Source organism: Scyliorhinus torazame, chromosome 25 (assembly GCF_047496885.1).
Source record: "Scyliorhinus torazame isolate Kashiwa2021f chromosome 25, sScyTor2.1, whole genome shotgun sequence".
In the NCBI taxonomy this organism is placed as follows: Eukaryota; Metazoa; Chordata; class Chondrichthyes; order Carcharhiniformes; family Scyliorhinidae; genus Scyliorhinus; species Scyliorhinus torazame.
Window position 1 is genome coordinate 37,373,896 of NC_092731.1, and position 19,783 is coordinate 37,393,678.

At 54.1% G+C, this 19,783-nt stretch overlaps 1 protein-coding gene across 3 annotated transcripts in view; it reads right to left on the reverse strand.

Moving 5' to 3' along the window:
* The window catches only part of supt5h (SPT5 homolog, DSIF elongation factor subunit), a 76,540-nt gene extending 59,142 nt beyond the window's left edge, over positions 1 to 17,398 (reverse strand). For 2 of the 3 annotated variants that reach the window (XM_072490316.1, XM_072490314.1), the window contains exon 1: positions 17,294 to 17,398. The gene's annotated coding sequence lies outside the window, so the exon portion shown is untranslated. The remainder of the gene's footprint in view (positions 1 to 17,293) is intronic. The other variant, XM_072490315.1, reaches the window with a different exon arrangement.
* Positions 17,399 to 19,783: the final 2,385 nt, after the last annotated feature.

The following is a 19,783-nucleotide window of genomic DNA, read 5'->3' on the forward strand; positions in this document are numbered from 1 at the left end:
TCACTTCTCATTCTTCTAAACCCCGATGAGTACAGGCTCAACCTGTTCAATCTTTCTTCGTGGGAAAAGCACCGCCCCATCCCAGATTTGAAGTGAACCTTCCCTGAACTGCTTTGATTGCAATTATATCCTTTTTCAAATAAGGAGATCAATACTGTACATATTACTCCAGATGTGGTCTCACCAAGACCCTGTACAGCTGTAGTAAAACATTCCTACTTTTATACTCCATTCCCCTTGCAATCAATTTCACGTCACACAAGTGACAACAGAGGATCTAACCACCGCCCCTTGACATTCAATGGCATTACTGTCGCTGAATCCCCCACATCCTGGGGCTTACCATTGATCAGAAACTGAACTGCACTAGCCACATTAATACTGTGGCTATCAGGGCAGGTCAGAGGCGAGGAATCCTTCAGCGAGTAACTCACCTCCTGACCCTCCCCAAAGCCTGTCCAACATCTACATGGCACAAGTCAGGAGTGTAATGGAATGAGTGCAACTCCAACAACACTCAAGAAGCTCGCAACCATCCAAGACAAAGCAGCCACGCTTGATTGCTCCGCCTTCCACAAACATTCGAACCCTCCACCCCGATGAACAGTGGCAGCCGTGTGTACCATCTACAAGATGCACTGCAGGAACTCACCAAAGTTCCTCAGACAACATCTTCCAAACCCAAAACTGCTATCATATAGAAGGAAGAGTAGCAGAAACCTGGGAACCCCACCACCTGGAGGTTCCCCTCCAAGTCACTCATCACCCTGGCTTGGAAATATATCGCCGCTCCTTCACTGTCGCTGGGTTAACATCCTGGAACTCCCTCCCTAACAGCACAGAGAGTGGACCTACACCTCAGGGACTGCAGCGGTTCAAGGCGTCAACTCACCACCACCTTCTGTAGGGCAACTAGGGACGGGCAATAAATGCTGGCCTAACCAGTGATGCCAACATCCTGTAAATGAATTTTTAAAAAAAATCAATGCCAACATTCAATTTGCCTTCCTAACCCCTGCCTGCAGACCAACCTTTTGCGATTACTGTACCAGGACACTCCTCTGTACGAGAGTTCTGCTTTTCTAATCTTCCTGCCAAAATGGACATGTTAAGGCGGCACGGTGGTGCAATGGTTAGCACTGATGCCTACGGCACTGAGGACCCGGGTTCAATCCCGGCCCCGGGTCATTGTCTGTGTGGAGTTTGCACATTCTCCCTGTGTCTGGGTGGGTTTCACCCCCACAACCCAAAGATGAGCAGGGTAGGTGGATTGGCCATACTAAATTGCCCCTTAATTGGAAAATATATATATATTTTTTTTAATTAGACATTTTCCTCACATTATACTCCATCTGCCAGATTTTTTTTCTTCTTTTTTTATAGAGTAGCCAATTATTTTTCTTTCCCAATTAAGGGGCAATTTAGCGCGGCCAATCCACCTAACCAGCACATCTTCGGGTTGTGGGGGTGAAACCCACGCAGACACGGGGGGAATGTCCAAACTCCACACGGACAGTGACCCAGGGCGGGGACTTGAACCCGGGTCCTCAGCGCCGCAATCCCAGTGCTAACCACTGTGCCGCGTGCCGCCCCCAACTGCCAGATCTTTGCCCACTCGCTTCATCTATGTCCCCTCATAGCTTATTTCAGTTCTCTTCTTCACAACTTTTTTATTAAATTTAGTGTCCCCCATTAGTTTTTTCCAATTAAGGGGCAATTTAGCGTGGCCAATCCACCTGCCCTGCACATCTTTGGGGTGTGGGGACGAAACTCACGCACACGGGGAGAATGTGGAAACTCCACACGGACAGTGACCCAGAGCCGGAATCGAACCTGGGACCTCGGCTCCGTGAGGCAGCAGGGCTAACCCACTGCGCCACCGTGCTGCCCTCTTCACAGCTTACTTTTCTACCGATCTTTGTATCATCAGCATATTTAATAATAATCTTTGTCACAAGTAGGCTTACATTAACACTGCAATAAAGTTACTGTGAAAAGCCGCTAGTCGCCACATTCCGGCGCCTGTTCGGTACACGGAGGGAGAATTCAGAATGTCCAAATTATCTAACAGCACATCTTTCGGGACTTGTGGGAGGAAACCGGAGCACCCGGAAGAAATCCACGCAGACACAGGGAGAACATGCAGACACCGCACAGACAGTGACCCAAGCCGGAATCAAACAGGAGACCGTGGCGCTGTGAAGCAATAGTGCTAACCACTGTGCTACCGTGCTGCCCTACCTTCGGTCTGTTCATCCAAGTCATTCATATAAATTGTTAAAATATTGAGGCCCCAGCACTGATTCCTGTGGCACACCCCTCGTCACATCCTGCCAAACAGAAAAATACCCTCTATGGCTATCCCCTTGTTTACTGTTAGCCAGCCAATCTTCTATCCATACCAATATGTTACCCTACACCAAGATCTTTCATTTTCTGCAAGAACTGATGTGGAGCCTTCTGAAAATCTAAGTCCAGGACATCCACTGAATCCCCTTTATCCACAACACATGCGACTCCGTCAAAGAACTCCAATAACGTCATAAATAACAGATACCAACATTTTCTCTATGACCAGATGTTAAGCTAACTAGCCTATAGTTTCCTGCATTCTGTCTCCCTCCATTTTTGAATAAAGAAGTTACATTCGCTATTTTCCAAACCAATGGTACCTTCCCCAAATTCAGGAATTCCTCTATAATGAAGAGCGATACAAATACTTGTTCAATTAATCTGCCATCGCCTTCTTTTTCATTATTAATTCCCTACGCACTCTTTCTCAAGCACCAACGATCACTTTATTACCTCTTTTCTTAACTATAAGTATCCATACTAAACTTACTATCCGTCTTTATATTTCTAGCTATTTCGATCATTCTTGTAAATATTTTTTGCACTTTCGTCAGTGGCACTAAATCCGTTTCATGATAGGGGCCAGAATTGTTCACAGTATTCCAAATGTGGTTTTTCTGTGGTTTAATACAAGTTTAACCTCTCTGGTTTGCGAATCAGCACCGTGATTAGCGCTGCTGTCACCTCCAGCCGTGGGTGACTTGTCTGTGTGGAGTCTGCACGTTCTCCCAGTGTCTGCGTGGATTTCCTCTGCTCACTAACGGAGCCCCAACGGAACTTTTGATAAAGACAACCCGTGGGGAAGGAGAAAGGTCCCCTACTAACCTGCATGGACCGGACCCGCAGCGAAACGGCGAAAAAAGCGGCCCTGAAGCAGCGGGAGAAGAAAGAGAAAAAAAGCAAAATGGCGGCGCCCACGGACAAAGAGGAGATGCAGGAGTTCATCAAGCGCTGCTTCGAGGAGCTGCGCATGGAGATGGTGGCGCCTATGCTGGCAATGATTGAAAGGCTTGGAGCAACCCAGAAAGCCCAAGAGGCGAAGATCCAGGAGATCCAGGAAAAAGTGAGTGAACACGATGACGAGATTGTGGGCCTGGCGGAGAGAGTGGAGCGGCACGAGGGGCTACACAAGACGTGGGCGGGAAGACTCGAGGACCTGGAGAACAGGTCGAGGAGAAATAATTTGAGGATCCTGGGTCTCCCAGAAAGAGTGGAGGGGGCCGATGCCGCGGCATATGCGGGCACAATGATCGGGACGCTGATGGGTGCGGAGGCCCCCCCGGGATTGCTGGAGCTGGAAGGGGCGCACGAGTGCTGGCGAGGAAGCCCAAGGCAAATGAGCCGCCAAGGGCGATGGTGGTGAGATTTCACCGGTTTACGGACAGAGAGAGGGTCCTGAAATGGGCCAAGAAGGAACGGAGCAGTAAGTGGGACAATGCAGAGATCAGAATATACCCGGACTGGAGCACGGAGGTCGCTAAGCGGAGAGCGGGTTTCAACCGGGCCAAAGCGGTGCTGCATCGGAAAGGAGTGAAATTTGGAATGTTGCAGCCAGCGCGACTGTGGGTTACACACAATGGCCAATACCACTACTTTGAAACGCCCGAAGAGACGTGGACCTTTATACAAACTGAAAAGTTGGACTCTAATTGAGGGTTTGTGTGGGAGGGGGGTGTTTGAGGGTTGAAGTATGATGGTTGTTGTATATAGGGGGTCAACCACGCGCAGGAAATGTTATATGGGCTGGGGAAGAGAGACAAGGCCATGACAGGAGCTGCGCCATAGGGGGCGGGGCAGGCTCTGGAAAGCGCTGGGGTTTTTTTCCCGCGCGCGGCAAGAAAGGCGGGAAGGGGAACAAAGGAATGTACATTGATTGGGAGACTCCCACACGGGGGGGGGGTCAAAGGGATGGCGGGGGAAGCCGTGGTCAGCAGGTGTAAGCTGACTTACGGGAGGGATATGGGGGGAGCAAAAAAGCTAGACGGGGATCTAGCGGGGGAGAGGGGAGGGGGGGGGGGAGGGGGGAAGGGGGGGGGGGGGGGGAGAAGGGTTGCTGCTGCACTGGCCGAAAGAGAATCCTCCAATCCGGCTGATAACGTGGAACGTGAGGGGCCTGAATGGGACGGTGAAGAGGGCTCGAGTGTTCGCGCACTTAAAGGGACTGAAGGCAGAAGTGGCAATGCTCCAAGAGACACACCTGAAGGTGGCGGAACAGGTCAGGTTAAGAAAGGGATGGGTAGGACAGGTATTTCACTCGGGATTGGACGTGAAAAATAGAGGGGTGGCAATTCTGGTGGGAAAGCAGGTGTCATTTGAGGCCAAGACTATCGTAGCGGATAATGGAGGGAGATATGTGATGGTGAGTGGGAGGTTGCAAGGGACGTGGGTGGTGTTGGTAAACGTATACGCCCCGAACTGGGATGATGCTGGATTTATGAAGCGCATGTTGGGGCGCATTCCGGACCTGGAGGTAGGAGGATTGATAATGGGAAAGGACTTCAATACAGTGATGGACCCAGCACTGGACCGCTCCAGATCAAGGACGGGAAAGAGGCCTGTGGCAGCCAAGGTGCTCAGGTGTTTTATGGACCAGATGGGGGGAGTGGACCCATGGAGGTTTGCAAGGCCGCAGGCCAGGGAATTTTCTTTCTTCTCCCATGTACACAAAGCCTACTCCCGGATAGATTTCTTTGTTCTGGGTAGGGCGCTCATCCCGAGGGTGGAGGGGACGGAGTATTCGGCTATAGCCGTTTCGGACCATGCCCCGCACTGGGTGGAACTGGAGCTGGGAGAAGAGAGGGACCAACGCCCGCTGTGGCGGCTGGATGTGGGACTGCTGGCTGATGAGGTGGTGTGTGGGAAGGTGAGGGGGTGTATTGAAAGGTACTTGGAGGCCAACGACAACGGGGAGGTGCGAGTGGGGGTGGTATGGGAGGCGTTGAAGGCGGTGATCAGGGGACAGCTGATCTCCATCAGGGCTCACAGGGAGAAAACAGAGGGCATGGAAAGGGAGAGGTTAGTGGGGGAGATCTTGCAAGTGGACAGGAGATACGCAGAGGCCCTGGAGGAAAGATTACTTGGGGAAAGGTGACGGCTCCAGACGGAGTTTGACCTGTTGACCACGGGCAAAGCGGAGGCACAGTGGAGGAAGGAGCAGGGGGCGACCTACGAGTACGGGGAAAAGGCTAGTCGGATGCTGGCGCACCAGCTCCGTAAGAGGGCGGCAGCGAGGGAAATAGGGGGAATCAAGATGGAAGGGGAGCCACGGTTCGAAGTGCAACGAAAATAAAGTATTCTAGGCCTTCTATGAGCTGTATAGATCCGAGCCCCCAGGAGGGATGAGACGATTCCTAGACCAACTGAGGTTCCCGAGGGTGGAGGAGCAAGAGGCGGTTGGTTTGGGGGCACCAATTGGGTTGGAGGAGTTGAGTAAGGGTTTGGGGAGCATGCAGGCGGGGAAGGCCCCGGGGCCGGACGGGTTCCCGGTGGAGTTCTATAGAAAATATGTGGACCTGCTGGCCCTGCTACTAGTGAGGACCTTTAACGAGGCAAGAGAGGAGGGAACCCTGCCCCAGACAATGTCAGAGGCGACAATCTCCTTGATTCTAAAGCGAGACAAGGATCCACTGCAACATGGATCGTACAGGCCGATTTCGCTCCTCAATGTGGATGCTAAGCTATTGGCAAAAGTATTGGCCACCAGGATTGAGGACTGTGTCCCGGGGGTGATTCATGAGGACCAAACGGGATTCGTAAAGGGCAGGCAGTTAAATACCAATGTGCGGCGGCTCTTAAACGTGATAACGATGCCATCGGAGGAGGGAGAGGCGGAGATAGTGGCAGCTATGGACGCGGAAAAAGCTTTTGACCGAGTGGAGTCGGAGTACCTCTGGGAGTTATTGCGCAGGTTTGGGTTCGGGGGAGGGTTTATTAGATGGGTTAAGCTCCTTTACAGCGCCCCGGTGGCGAGTGTAGTGACGAACCGGCGGAGGTCGGAGTACTTTCGGCTGTACCGAGGGATGAGGCAGGGGTGCCCCCTGTTGTTTGCATTGACGATCGAACCACTGGCCATATTACTTAGGGAGTCTAATAAATGGAGGGGGATAGTCCGCGGGGGAGAAGAGCATCGGGTATCGCTCTACGCGGATGACCTGCTGTTATACGTGGTGGACCCAATGGAGGGGATGGTGGAGATCATGCAGACTCTGAAGGAGTTTGGGGAGTTCTCGGGCTTCAAGCTTAATGTAGGGAAGAGTGAGCTTTTTGTATTACATGCAGGGGACCAAGAAAGAGGGATAGGGGACCTACCGCTGAGGAGGGCGGAGAGGAGTTTTCGTTATCTGGGGATCCAGATAGCCAGGAGTTGGGGGGCCCTACATTAACTGAATTTGATGAGGTTGGTGGAGCAAATGGAGGAGCTCTCGCTGGCGGGTAGGGTGCAGTCGGTCAAAATGGTGGTCCTTCCGAGGTTTTTGTTTGTGTTTCAGTGCCTCACCATCGTGATTACCAAGGGCTTTTTCAAGAGAGTAGGTAGGAGTATTATGGGGTTTGTGTGGGCAAATAAGACCCGAGGGTTAGGAGAGGGTTCCTGGAACGCAATAGGGACTGAGGGGGGTTGGCTTTGCCAAACCTAGGGAGCTACTACTGGGCAGCAAACGTGGCGATGATCCGCAAGTGGGTCATGGAGGGAGAGGGGGCGGCATGGAAGAGGATGGAGATGGCGTCCTGTAAAGGAACGAGCCTGGGGGCATTGGTAATGGCACCGCTGCCACTCTCGCCGACAAAATACACCACAAGCACGGTGGTGGCGGCAACACTAAGGATCTGGGGCCAGTGGAGAAGGCACAGGGGTGCAACGGGAGCATCGGTGTGGTCCCCGATCAGGGGTAACCACCGGTTTGTCCCGGGGAAGATGGACGGGGTGTTCCAAGGTTGGCATCGGGCGGGGATTAGAAGAATGGGGGACCTGTTCATCGACGGGGCGTTTGCGAGCCTAGGGGAAATGCCTTTAGATATATGCAGGTGAGGGCTTTTGTGAGGCGACAGGTGAGGGAATTTCCGTTGCTCCCGGCACAAGAAGTTCAAGATAGGGTGATTTCGGGGGTATGGGTCGGGGAGGGCAAGGTGTCGGAAATACACCAAGAGATGAAAGAAGAGGGGGAAGCGCTAGTAGAAGAGTTGAAAGGTAAATGGGAGGAGGAGCTGGGGGAGGAGATTGAGGAAGGGCTATGGGCTGACGCCCTGGGTAGGGTTAATAGCACCTCCTCGTGTGCCAGGCTCAGTCTGATACAATTTAAGGTGGTTCACAGAGCGCATTTGACGAGGGCGCGGCTGAGTAGGTTCATTGGGGTAGAGGATAGATGTGAAGATGTTCAGGGAGCCCGGCGAACCATGTCCATATGTTTTGGTCATGCCCAGCATTGGAGGGGTATTGGAGAGGAGTGGCGGGAGTAATATCCTAGGTGGTGAAAGTCTGGGTCAAGCCAAGCTGGGGGCTAGCAATATTTGGAGTAGTGGGTGAGCCGGGAGTACAGGAGGCGAAAGAGGCCGGCATTCTGGCCTTTGCGTCCCTAGTAGCCCGGCGAAGGGTCTTGCTATTGTGGAAGGAGGCAAAGCCCCCTAGCCTGGAGGCCTGAATAAACGACATGGCGGGGTTCATAAAATTGGAGAGGATTAAGTTTGCTTTGAGAGGGTCTGCGCAGGGGTTCTACAGGCGGTGGCAACCGTTCCTAGAATATCTCACGGAGCGTTGGAGGAAGGTCGGTCAGCAGCAGCAGCAACCCGGGGGGGGGAAGAGAACGAGAGACTGTTTGAGGGGATGGACGAGCGGGAGATGGCATGGAGGGTGGGAGAAATGGCACGTGCGGCCAAGAGCCAGTGTATAAAGCTATGTAAATATACCATCTTGCCATGTATGTATCTTGCTCAGGGTGATTTTGCGTTATTTTGTTACCGGGGCGGGGGGCGGGGTTATTGGTTGTAAGGGGAAAAAATTGTGTTGTTAAAAACCTTTAATTAAAAAAAATGTTTTTTTTAATTTCATTCAGGCATTAGAGTGCAGCTATTTATATAACGCTTTAATGCAATGAAGCGTCGCAAGACACTCCACAGGATCATTGTAAAAAGCTGTAATGTTCTATATTCTAAGGTGTGACACCAAACCACATAAGCAGATTTCAGGTCAGGTGGTCAAACTGGTCAGCTTAAAGAGGCATCTTAAAGGAAGAAAGTGAGGGAGAGAAGCGGAGGTTGAGGGAGAGAATTTCAGAGCTTGGGGCCCAAACACCTGAAGGCTGCAACGATGGAGCGACTATAATTAGGAATCGTCAAGAGGCCAGAATTAGAGATGTGCCAATATCTCATAGGGTGAGGGGCTGGAGGAGATTAAGAGACGGGAAGGGGCAAGGCCATGGAGGGATTTGGAAACAAGGATGAGAATTTTTTAAAACACACTTGAAAAGTAGCGCATTGCTGGGATGTGGTTGGGGGTTCAGGCATATTGCTGGAGCAATCGGAGATGGGTGTCCATAGACAACCTGAACTGGGAATGTTCCAAAGTGGAATACTCTCTGGTATAACTTTACCCAGGTCAGTGATGCCTACCAAACTAGGGAGTATTTATTTTCCCCAGAATGGACATCCGTCAATGAGTATGAAAAACTACCAAAAGCGAAACAGATTCCAGATTGACGTGCTTTCCAAAGTTTCAAACAGAAAATAAATAAACTTTCAAAGGGATGCAGCAGTTCAATCAATGGCAAACATTCAAAGTCAGTGTCGCGACACTAAAAAATTGTTGGTACCTTTCATCAGAAACCATAAAAATCGACTTCCGGGTGCGGCTATGCAGAGCTAGGTCGCATATTCGGCAGCTCCTGCTTGGAACGGACTTTTGGGCTCTTTTACAGGGCCCCCACGGCATTTGTTTGACATTTCCCGGTGTGGGAAGAAGGCGGCAATATTCCCCCGACAGTGTCCCCCAGGAAGGGTATGTCTCTTGGTTGCCAGACACACGCAGAAACAGTGAAAGATTTGGCTGCAACTACAGGATAAACAGGGCCTCTTCCAGCATGCAGGCGGGGGAAGGGCAAGCTTAAAGCTGCAAGCTGACCTGAGGGCCTGTATCAAAGGTGAATTCTAGCAGCAGAGGGAACAACTGTGAAAAGACCTCATCAAGGCCACTGAAGGGACTTCCGGTTGCGGTGATGCCTAGCTAGCCGCACGCTTCGGCGGCTCCAGCTCCGACGGACCTTCGGGCTCTTTTAAGAGCCTCAACGGGGAATTTTTCGACGACGCAACCCGGTGTGGGGCGTGTGAGAAGGGAGTCCCCCCCAAACGAAGGAGGAAAAAACCGGCGGCGGCGGCTGCAGCGCGAGGAATCGTCGACCAAAGGGTCAGAAAGAGAGAAGTACAAGATGGCGGCGGAGAAAGCGCAGGCGACATGGGGGCCTGAGCATGAAATTGTGAGACGGTGCGTGGAGCTGCTGAAGAGGGAGGTGCTGACCCCGTTGCTACAGGCAATTGAGGGGCTCAGGGAGACATTAAAGACCCAGGAGACAGAGCTCCGTGTGGTGGAGCAGAAGGTGACAGATATTGAGGACGAGATCCTGGGCCTGGCGGTTAAGACACAGACGCACGAGGCACTTCATAAAAAGTGTACTGAAAGGATCGAAGCCCTAGAAAATGGAGCGCGAAGGAAGAACCTTCGGATACTGGGTCTCCCTGAGGGTGTGGAAGGAGTGGACTGTGGAGCGTACGCAAGTACGATGCTGAGCTCACTGATGGGTGCTGAGGCCCCTACGGGCCCCTTGGAGGTGGAGTGGGCAAATCGGATTCCGGCGAGAAGACCAAAAGCGGGAGAACCACCCAGGGCGATAATCGTGCGATTTTACCGCCTTAAGGATAGAGAAGAGGTCCTGAGATGGGCTAAAAAGGTGCGGAGTAGCAGATGGGAGAATGCAGTGGTACGGGTATACCAGGATTGGAGTGCGGAGGTGGCGAGAAGGAGGGCGAGCTTCAACCGAGCCAAAGAGGTGTTGCATAAAAGGAAGGTGAAGTTCGGGATGCTGCAGCCGGCAAGACTATGGGTCACGTATCAGGAGAGACACCATTATTTCGAGACGGCGGAGGAAGCATGGACCTTCATCAAAGAAGAGAAATTGGATCGGAACTGAGGGTCTGATGCTGCAGGAAATGTTATTGTTAATGTTACGGTGGAAGTTAATTGAGAAGTAAACAGGGAAGGGGGAGACATTGGGGAAATGTGGGCGCCGGTGAGGGGGGAAAGACGGGACATAGTTGGAGAATGGGGAAGGGGAGGGGGAGGGGAAAGGGAGCTGCGCCATAAGAGGCGGGTCAGGTAAAGGGATGTTCCCGCACCAGAAAGAATAAGGCGGGAAGACAGGCGCAAGGCGGATGGGAGTTCCCCACATGGGGAGGTCGAGGAGTGAGCAGGAGTAGCCGGGGTCAGTTGAAGTCAGCTGACTTACGGAAGTAATATGGGGGGGAGCAATCAAGCTAGAAAGAGATCTAGCGGGGAGGGGAGGAGGGAGGGAGAGGGGGGGGGGGGGGACAACTGGGTTGCTGCTGCGGAAATCCAAAAGGAAATGGCTAAAGAGTGGGTGGGCGGGGATGGTGTGCGACGCTGGGGGAGCGAGCGGGAGCGCGGAGGCGGGATATGGGACTGGCCTAGAGAAGGTAATGGCTAGTCGACACGGGAGGGGGGCAGGTAGCCCCCTAGTGAGGCTGATCACGTGGAACGTGAGAGGCCTGAACGGACCGATAAAAAGGGCCCGAGTGCTCGCGCATTTGAAAGGACTAAGGGCAGACGTGGTTATGCTCCAAGAGACGCACCTAAAGGTGGCGGACCAAGTTAGGCTAAGGAAAGGATGGGTGGGACAGGTGTTCCACTCAGGACTGGACGCAAAGAATAGAGGGGTGGCCATTTTGGTGGGGAAACAGGTCGCATTTGAAGCAAAGAACATCGTAGCAGATAGCGGAGGTAGATATGTAATGGTGAGTGGCAGGCTGGAGGGAATGGAGGTCGTGTTGGTTAACGTGTATGCCCCAAACTGGGACGATGCGGGATTTATGAGACGGATGCTGGGGCGTATACCGGACCTGGAGGTAGGAAACTTGATTTTAGGAGGGGACTTTAATACGGTGCTGGACCCGGGGCTAGATAGATCCAGCTCAAGGACCGGAAGAAGGCCGGCAGCGGCCAAGGTACTTAAGGGGTTTATGGACCAAATGGGGGGAGTGGATCCATGGCGATTTCTTAGACCTAGGGCTAGGGAGTATTCCTTCTTCTCCCATGTCCATAAAGTGTACTCCCGGATAGATTTTTTTGTTTTGGGAAGGTCGTTGATCTCTAGGGTGGAAGAAGCTGAGTACTCAGCCATAGCGGTTTCGGATCATGCCCCACATTGGGTGGACCTGGAATTAGGAGAGGAAAGGGAGCAGAGAACACTCTGGCGATTAGATGTGGGACTGATGGCGGATGAGGGAGTGTGTGCAAGAGTGCGGGGGTGTATTGAGAGATACCTGGAGGTCAATGACGACGGCGAGGTCCCTGTGGGAGTGGTATGGGAAGCACTAAAAGCGGTGGTCAGAGGAGAGCTGATCTCCATTGGGGCCCACAAAAGGAAAACAGAGGCCAAGGAAAGGGAAAGATTACTGGGGGAGATTTTAAGGGTGGATAGGGAATTTGCAGAGACCCCGGAGGAGGAATTGTACAGGGAGAGGAGACGACTCCAGACGGAATTTGACCTTCTGACCACCAGAAAGGCGGAGGTACTGTGGAGGAAGGCACAGGGGAGGAGGTATGAATATGGGGAAAAGGCGAGTCGCCTGTTGGCTCATCAATTGCGAGAGAGGGCAGCAGCGAGGGAAATAGGAGGAATTAGAGACGAAAGGGGAGACACGGTGCGAGGGGCGGGAAGGATGGGTGAGGTGTTCGGGACCTTCTATGAGGAACTGTATAGGTCTCAACCCCCAGAGGGAGAGGAGGGGATGCGGCAGTTCCTGGACCAATTGAGGTTCCGAAAGTGGAGGAGCGGGGGGTGGTAGGCCTGGGGGCACCGATTGGGGTGGACGAGGTTATTAAGGGACTGGGAAGCATGCAAGCAGGGAAGGCCCCCAGGACCAGACGGGTTCCCGGTGGAGTATTACAGAAAATATGTGGACTTGTTGGCCCCGTTGATGGTGAGGACGTTCAATGAGGCCAGGAAAGGGGGGACTCTACCCCCCGACGATGTCGGAGGCGACGATATCGTTAATTTTGAAGAGGGATAAAGATCCGTTGCAGTGCGGGTCCTATAGACCCATTTCATTGTTGAACGTGGACGCCAAATTGTTGGCAAAGGTACTGGCATCGAGGATAGAGGACTGTGTCCCGGGGGTGGTGCACGAAGATCAGACAGGGTTCGTAAAAGGGAGACAACTGAATGTTAACGTGCGACGACTATTAGGGGTGATTAATGATGCCCCCGGTGGAGGGGGAGGCAGAGATAGTGGCGGCAATGGACGCAGAGAAGGCATTTGATAGGGTGGAGTGGGAGTATTTATGGGAAGTGTTAAGGAGGTTTGGGTTGGGAACGGGTTTATTAGCTGGGTTAGACTTCTTTATGGGGCTCCAACGGCAAGCGTAGTTACAGGTCGACATAGATCGGAGTATTTCCGACTATATAGGGGAACAAGACAGGGATGCCCGCTGTCTCCATTGTTGTTCGCGTTGGCAATTGAACCTCTGGCCATGGCGTTGAGAGACTCCAGGAAATGGAGAGGGGTGATTAGAGGGGGAGAAGAACACCGAGTCTCGTTATATGCGGATGACCTATTGTTATGCGTGTCGGACCCGGCGGGGGGAGTGGTGGAGGTTGTGCGGGTTTTGGGGGGGTTCGGGGATTTCTCGGGGTGTGGGCTGGGCATGGGGGGGAGTGGGCTGTTTGTGGTGCATCCGGGGGGACCGGAGTGGAGGGATGGAGGGCTTGCCTCTGGGGGGGGTGGGGGGGGGCTTCCGGTACCTGGGGATTCAGGTCGCTGGGGGCTGGGGAGCCTTGCGCGGACTTGGTCTGGCACGGTTGGTGGAGCGGGTGTGGGGGGGACTTCGGGAGGTGGGACGTGCGGCCTCTGTCGCTGGCGGGCAGGGTGCAGGCAATTAAGATGGTGGTCCTCCCGAGTTCTTGTTTGTGTTTCGGTGTCTCCCTATACTAATCACTAAGACCTTTTTTAATAAAGTGGACAGGAGCATCACGAGCTTCGTGTGGGCAGGGAAAGTTCCGAGAGTAAGGAGGGGGTTCCTTCGGCGTGGTGGGGGCGGGGGAGGATTGGCGCTACCGAACTTGGGCGATTGCTATTGGGCCGCCAGTGTGGCAATGATACGTGGGTGGGTGGTGGGGGGTGAGGGAGCGGCGTGGAAGGACTGGAGGGGGGGTCCTGTGGAGGGACGAGTTTGGAGGCGCTGGTGACGGCGCCGCTGCCGATCTCACCTAGGGAGTTTGCCGCGGGGCCCGGTGGTGGCGGCGGCATTGAGTGTCTGGGGACGGTGGAGGCGGCGGAGGGGGGTGCGGGGAGCCCTGGTGGGGTCCCCAGTCGGGGGCGGCCATGGGTTCGCCCCGGGGGGAGTGGATGGAGGATTTCGGAGCTGGTTCCGGTTGGGAGTTGGGAGGGTGGGAGATTTATTTATGGATGGGGCTTTTGCGAGCTTGGGAGCATTGGAGGAGGGGTGTGGGGTTGCCCCGGTGGAAATTTCTTGAGATGTGTGCGGGTGGGGGCGTTTGCTACGGCGGGGTGAGGGAATTTCCATTGCTCCCGACGCAGGGGGTGCGGGACGGGGTGCTTTCGGGGGTGTGGGTCGGGGAGGGCGGGGTGTCGGAGATTTGCCGGGGGATGGGGGAGGAGGGGGAGGAGTCGGTGGGCGAACTAAGGGGAGGGTGGGGGGAGGAGCTGGGGGGGGGGGATGGAGGAGGGTGTGTGGGCTGGTGCCCTAGGCAGGGTGAATTCCTCTTCCTCATGCGCCAGGCTTAGCCTGATTCGGTTTAGGGTGCTGCATGGAGCGCACATGGCGGGAGCAGGATTGAGCGGGTTCTTTGGAGTGGAGGACAAATGTGGGGGGTGTGGCGGGAGCCCGGCAAGCCACGCACATATGTTTTGGGCATGCCCGGCACTGGAAGGGTATTGGAAGGGAGTGACGGGAGTGATTTCGCGGGTGGTGAAGGCCCGGGTCAGGCCGGGCTGGGGGTTGGCTCTATTTGGAGTTGCGGAGGAGCCGGGGGTGCGGGAGGCGAAAGAGGCCGACGTTGTGGCCTTTGCGTCCCTGGTGGCCCGGCGCGGGATCCTGCTCATGTGGAAGGAGGCGAAACCCCCCGGACTGGAGGCCTGGGTAAATGATATGGCGGGGTTCATTAAAACTGGAGCAGATAAAGTTTGCCCTGAGAGGATCGGCTCAAGGGTTCACCAGGCGGTGGCAGCCATTTCTCGACTACCTAGGGGAACGTTAGAGGGAAGACAGATGACCAGCAGCAGCAACCCAGGGGGGGGGGGGGGGGGGGGGAGGGGGGGGTTTAGTTTAGGTCAAAGATAAAGGGGTTTTGTTACTTGTGTATTGTTTAAAATTTCTGTATTGTTATTGTTGCGTTTGTTTTGTAAGAGGGGAAAAAATTGTTGTTTGGGAAAAAATTTTCAATAAAACATTTATAAAAAAAAAAAAAAAAAAAAAAAAAAAAAAAAAGAAACCATAAAAATCCAAGTAGCTACATAAATCTCTGCAAAACAACAGTAACACTGATTGGACAACGAATAATCTAGATAAGAAACCCATTATTTTTCATAAATATTTTCCTCCTTCTCTGAAGTCACAGATTCTTGCTTAGGTACAGTTCCCCAGATACAAGTGGGGAAGATACATACTTGTGACAATAAGAGATTTATTTCATTTTTCAATTCATTTCAATGCGACACAGGGACAACATGCAAACTCCACAGACAGTCACCCAAGGCCAGAATAAAACCAGAGTCCCTGGCGCTGTAAGGTAGCAATGCTACCCACTGTGCCACCCTCCAATTTAAATTTATGCCCTCATCACTGGTGTTTCCCCTCACATTTGCTGTGGTTTGTCATTAATTCCCTATCATTTAATCATGCAACAACTTGGTTAGTAAAAGGCAAATAGATGGACTGCGGTGTCCTATTGTCCAGCAGCTCCTCTGTAATTTCACGTCCTTATATGATATACAGCCCCATTGTTGTGAGGTGGGAGAACACAACCTTGTTATACTCTTGTTTTCTTGCAGCCTTTAATGCGGCTTCGTCTCTGGGGGGGGGGGGGGGGGGAGAAAGAGTGCCTTCCACACATGCTCCGATAGGAAAATAACATTATCTTGCTTAATAGACGAACATCCATTCTCCGCCCCAATAGGTAGGTGCTGAAATCACTGCAAGCCTATTTCTGGAAGGAAGACCGCTTTTTCTGTGACCAGGTCCCTTCCATTAAAAAAGTCACCAGACTGACCTAAACCATCATGCATTAGACAGGAGCTGAGCAAAGGGGCTGCATGTCCCCAGCTTTGACAAAAGTGTCACCCAGACTCAAAATGTTCACTCCCTTCCCTCTCCAGGGCAGCACAGCGGTCAGCACTGCTGCCTCACTGCACCAGGGAGCCAGGTTCAATTCTGGTCCCGGGTCACAGTCTCTTCTCCCTGTGTCTGCATGGGTTTTCCTCCGGGTGCTCCGGATTCCTCCCACAGTCCAAAGACATGCAGGTTAGATGGATTGGCCATGCTAAATTTCCCGAATTATCCAAAGGTTAGGTGGGGTTACGGGGATAGGGTGGGGGGGCAGTGGGCCGAGATAGGGTGCTCTTTCAGAGGGTCAGTGCAGACTCGACGGGCCGAATGGCCTCCTCCTGTACTGCTCCGGGTGAGAAAAAACAGGGATTCTGTGATTCCACAGACGCGGTCAGGACCGTTGAGATTGTCCAGCATCCGCGGTAACTTTCTTTCTATAGGGAATCACCTCCCTTCCCGGCTGGGCCAAACCAGGAGGGTGGCGGGTGATGGAGGGCTGAAGGGCTGGAGGGGTGAAGGGGTGAAGGGCTGGGGGGGGTGAAGGGCTGGAGGGGTGAAGGGCTGGGGGGGGTGAAGGGCTGGGGGGGTGAAGGGCTGGAGGGGTGAGGCTGGAGGGGTGAAGGGCTGGGGGGGGTGAAGGGCTGGGGGGGGGGGGTGAAGGGCTGGGGGGGGGGTGAAGGGCTGGGGGGGGGGGTGAAGGGCTGGGGGGGGGGGTGAAGGGCTGGGGGGGGGGTGAAGGGCTGGGGGGGGGGGTGAAGGGCTGGGGGGGGGGGGTGAAGGGCTGGGGGGGGGGGTGAAGGGCTGGGGGGGGGGGGTGAAGGGCTGGGGGGGGGGGTGAAGGGCTGGGGGGGGGGGGTGAAGGGCTGGGGGGGGGGGGTGAAGGGCTGGGGGGGGGTGAAGGGCTGGGGGGGGGGGGGGTGAAGGGCTGGGGGGGGGGGGGTGAAGGGCTGGTTTAGCATAGTGGGCTAAACAGCCAGCTTGTAATGCAGAACACCAGCAGCGCGGGTTCAATTCCCAGACCGGCCTCCTCAAACAGGCGCCGGAATGTGGCGACGAGGGGCTTTTCACAGTAACTTCATTGAAGTCGACAATAAGTGATTATTATTATGAAGGGGTGGAGGGGGGAGGAAGATGGAGTGATGGTGGAGGGATAGTGGAGGGATATAGTGGAGGATCCCCCCTTTCCCGCTGCCCCTGGAGACACAGCCGGGCGAGGGTGGGGGAACTGGACCGGCTGAGCGCCGCGGCCTAGCTGCCGACTCGGAGCCTGGGCTGGGAGTTTGGTGTGGAGCCGCCACCTCAGCCGAAGGGGGACCGAGCCCAGCAGCGGTGGAAGAGGCCCGCTGTCCCCGGTAACAGTTACCGCTCACTCACCGACAACCGCCGGCCCTGCCGCGGGCGGGGGGGGGGGACCCACCAAAGCCGTGCACCGTCCGCACCGCGCCGCCAGCACCTCGGGGACCTGACGTGCGCGTCCCTGCCTGCGTGCGTGCGTGCGTGCGTGCGCGCTCCCTCAGGCCGCGTGCGTGCACCCTCCGTGCGCGCGCGCTCCCTCAGGCCGTGCGTGAGAGTACCCGCCCTTGTGCGCGCGCGCGCCCGCGTCCTCCTCGGCGGCGGGGTGTGGACACGCCCCCCCTCGAGGCGGCTCGGCCCGTCGCGCCCGTGCCAGCCCCTCGGGCCATGGGGCTTATACAGCGCGGGCCGGGCCCCGGCCCCTCGGGGCACCCGTACCGCTCCCGGGCCTCGCCTGCCACCTCTCAAGTGCTCATCTAAATACTTCTGAAATGGCGGGAGGGCTCCCAACCCCGACCTGCCTTCCGCAGAGACCGCCCCGCTTCTCCGCCCTCTCCCCCACATAGCCCCCACCCCTGCTGCCACCCCGTCACTGCCCCCCCCCGCTTCAGAACTCGCGCTTGCGGACTCTCATTGTCTTCCGATCTTTGAAGGGTGGCAGCCAAATTCCGAAGGTGGGCAGCACGGCAGCACAGTGGGTTAGCACCGTTGCTTCACGGCGCCGGGGTCCCAGGTCCGATTCCCCGCTGGGTCACTGTCTGTGCGGAGTCTGCACGTTCTCCCCGTGTCTGCGTGGGTTTCCTCCGGGTGCTCCGGTTTCCTCCCACAGTCCACAGATGTGCAGGTTGGGTGGATTGGCCGTGATAAATTGCCCCTTAGTGTCCAAAAAAAGTTAGGTGGGGTTACGGGGATAGGGTGAAGGTGTGGGCTTAGGCAGTGTGCTCTTTCCAAAGGGCCGGTGCAGACACGATGGGCCGAATGGCCTTCTGCACTGTAAATTCTGTGTCCCTCTTCATCTTTTCCAGTGACTAGGATATCATCCAGATAGTACTGGACTCCACTTAGTCCCGTCAGGATCTGATCCATTTCTCTTTGAAACAATGCCGGAGCTGACGACTTGCTAAATGGTCATCTTCGGTTACGAAACAAACCTTTATGTGTCCACAATTGTTAGAATCATAGAATCCCTACAGTGCAGAAGGAGGCCATTCAGCCCATCGGGTCTGCACCAACCCTCTGAAAAAGTACTTCACCCAAGCTCACTCCCCCACCCTATCCCATTAACCACTTAAAGTAAACTACACATCTTTCTGGGCACTAAGGAACAATTGATCATGGCCAATCCACCTAACCTACACATATTTGGACTGTGGGAGGAAACCGGAGCACCCGGAGGAAACTCACGCACATATGGGGAGAAAGTGCAAACTCCACACAACAAGTCACCCGAGGTGGGAATCGAACCCGGGTCCCTGGCGCTGTGAGGCAGCAGTGCTAACCACCCTGCCACCCTAGAAGTCCCTGTCACATCTGGCCAGGTGGCGAGCAAGCGCCGTTCGTAGTCCTCGTCGCCAGTTTTTGTGCTGTGTATTGTGGAGAACTGATGCTGGGAAGCACAGAAGGTCAAAAAGTATCAGAGCTTTATTTACAAGGTGTTTTCACGCTACCGGCTGCTTCCTCACTGGCAGTTTCCCGTACTAATGACCCGTGATGTCACTTCTGGCGACATCATGTATATATTAATATACAATACAAACTATTAAGACTCAATACGAATACATAGTACTGTTCCAGTCCAGCTCAGCTACAACACTAACATTTATCCGGCAATGTGGAAAATTGCCCAGGTATGTCTTGTACACAAAATTAGGACAAATCCAACCCGGCCAATTGTCGCCCTATCAATCTTCTCTCTATCATCAGTATGATGGAAGGAGTCATCAACAGTGCTATCAAGCGGCACTTACCTAACAATAACCTGGTCACTGACGCTCATTTTGGGTTCCGCCAGGGTCACTCAGTTCCTGATCTCATTACAGTCGTGTTTCAAACATGGGCAAAAGAGCTGAATGCCAGAGGTGAGGTGAGATTGACTGCCCTCGACATCAAGGCAACATTTTGACTGAGTATCTCAAGGAGCTCTAGCTAAGCTGGAGGCAATGGGAATTAGGTGGGAAAACTCTCCATTGGTTAGAGTCATACCCCGCACAAATGTAGATGGGTGGGTTTGTTGGAGGTCAGTCATCTCAGTCCCAGGACATCACTGAAGGAACGATAGTGACATTTAAGGGGCATCTTGACAAATACATGAATAGGATGGGAATTCAATGGCATTACCATCGCTGAATCCCCCACTATCAACATCCTGGGGGTTACCATTGACCAGAAACTGAACTGGGCCCAGCCACATTAATACTGTGGCTACCAGGGCAGGTCAGAGGCTGGGAATCCTGCGGTGAGTAACTCACCTCCTGACTCCCCAAATCCTATCTGCCATCTATAAGTCAGGAGTGTGATGGAATACTCCCCACTTGCCTGGATGAGCGCAGCTCCAACAACACTCAAGAAGCT